The 2,130-nt window shown below is 42.6% G+C and overlaps 1 protein-coding gene and 1 long non-coding RNA gene across 3 annotated transcripts in view; both read right to left on the bottom strand.

The window, feature by feature from the left end:
• Positions 1-342: 342 nt before the first annotated feature.
• The window catches only part of LOC132980900 (uncharacterized), a 44,872-nt gene continuing 43,084 nt past the window's right edge, over positions 343-2,130 (bottom strand). Inside the window, exon 3 of the long non-coding RNA XR_009674211.1 lies at positions 343-415. This is a non-coding gene — a long non-coding RNA (uncharacterized LOC132980900). The remainder of the gene's footprint in view (positions 416-2,130) is intronic.
• si:ch211-137a8.4 (ribosome-binding protein 1) overlaps positions 1,305-2,130 on the bottom strand; it is a 49,071-nt gene continuing 48,245 nt past the window's right edge. For both annotated transcript variants that reach the window (XM_061047277.1, XM_061047276.1), the window contains one exon: positions 1,305-2,130. This exon is cut by the window's right edge and continues 372 nt beyond it. The gene's annotated coding sequence lies outside the window, so the exon portion shown is untranslated.

The following is a 2,130-nucleotide window of genomic DNA, read 5'->3' as shown; positions in this document are numbered from 1 at the left end:
CACCTGTGTGTGTCAGATATCCTCGCCACATTTATTTACATTTCTTTATATGTTGAAGTTTAAATGTGTGTCAGTTTATATCGACATGTCTTTACAGACGTATCGTCTCCTGGTGCTCTTATGACCTCATCCTGATATAAATGACCTTTCCCCGAGTCGTTTGACTCAAATCCTGTTTTTCACTGCAGGTTTATAAAGAGGAATATAAATATGATTTATCCTGTTGATCCTCTGCAGACCTCTCAGATACACCGAGGTCAGGAGGAAACATCCTGAAACACCTGGCCATTTAACTATCCATTTTCCCATTTTTCTGCTGCATGTTGTTTTTTCTTTGTTTTAAACATTTAAAGGTCAAATATTTAAAATCCTCTTCTCCATGTTCCTCTAACTCTAACATGTGTCTCTAGTCTGTCTACAAACCCCCCAATGATGAGAAAAGTCCATCCTCTCTGTCTTATACCTGCTCCACTTTTCAGAAAATGTGTGTTCAAACAGGCCGTTTGGAGATTTTCCCTTCATGACATCACAAAGGGCAATAGCCCCTCCCCCAGGTGGGTGACACTCCCACAGCTAGGTGTTTGTTCTGCCCTCTGAGTCTGCCTTATCACCGTAAACAATAGGACATGGAACGAGAAAGCACCGAGACACCTGAGCCCTTCCAGAGAGGGGGCGTGGTCAGACACAGCTCATTTACATATTTAAAGGTACAGACACAGAAACAGCCTGTTCTGAGCAGGGCTGACATAGAGGGGTTTATAGACATGATCAAATACAGGATCAGAGTGGATTTAGAACAAGAAACTTCACACACATGTTTTGAGGAGCTCTGAGACTTATTTAAACTGAAGAAGAAGAGGAGGATATGTGACTTTTAATTTTCACCTTTAAGTCGATTATTTGACTAAAATAAGTAAAGTGTAAACACAGAAACAGAGGTGACAGTTTCCTGTCTGAGTTGAATCCTGATGCGTAAAATATAAAAGTAGTGCAGCCACGTTTGGTGTGAGGGGACTGTGTCTGGCATATGGACGACCTCCGCCCTCCCCTCCCCCCCGTCCCCCCTCCAGCCCCCCCTCCCCCGCCTGCTGCCAGCTAATACATACAGATCTACTTTAATACAAAGAAATCTCCTATTATTCCTCCCATTACGTAAAGGGATGAGATTATCGATACGCAGATTAATGAGCATCCAATGGTGTTCAAGCGTGCACCCCCCCACCTCCCTCCTCTCCCTCCACCCCCCCCCCCCCCTTCCTTCACTCCTGCAGATAAAAAATAAAAAACCTCACACTGACTTGCGGTTTAGTTGTTAGATTTTAGTCTTTATTGTACTATTTTTTTTCTTGACAATTTGCTAGCGGACATGTGAAAACTTGGACCAACAAAACATCATCATCATCATCATCATCATCATCATTATTATTTTTTAATTACAGCGTATCGTCTGCGACTGCGGTAACAGTGAGAAGATGTGAAGTTTTTAGAAAACAAGAAAAGAGAAGAAAAAAACAAAAATCCCAAAACCGAACAGGAAGAAAAAAACAAAAAAACATTTGACTTTAATATTTGATGGTGATTTTTTCCTTTTTTTTCTTTTTTATTCTTCATGTACACAATATAACAGTCTAAAAACATTAAACACACAGAGCTGAAGACATCGCAGTGTTGGTGTGGGGGGGGGGGGGGTGGCAGTCCTCGGGGCAGTTTATATACTGTAGCAACATGGTCCTGCTGTACTGTCAAATATCTACGGGGACGGATGAGGAGGAGGTGGGGGGAGGGGGGGGGGAGGAGGCGGAGGAGGAGGAAGAAGGGGGGACTACAAACCAAAATGGCCGTCATATAAAACTAACAGTCTTTTTTTTTCTTTTTTTTTGTTGTACTTTAAATCCACCAATCAGGAGTCGGTAGAGACAGAGAGCAGAGGAGAATAAAAGGAGGGGGGGGGGGAGGAGGAGGAGGAATGTCTCGATTTTTACATTTCTGCATTTTTCTTTTTCTCTCGTAGACAATATAAAATCTCACAGACAAGCAAAGAAAAAATAAAAACACTGGATGTACATGTTTGTTTGTACGTATGGATGTGTCGGACGGAGGAGGGGGGGGCGGATGGATGGATGGATGGAG

Source organism: Labrus mixtus, chromosome 9 (assembly GCF_963584025.1).
Source record: "Labrus mixtus chromosome 9, fLabMix1.1, whole genome shotgun sequence".
NCBI lineage: Eukaryota > Metazoa > Chordata > Actinopteri > Labriformes > Labridae > Labrus > Labrus mixtus.
This window is presented reverse-complemented; position numbering and strand designations above follow the sequence as displayed.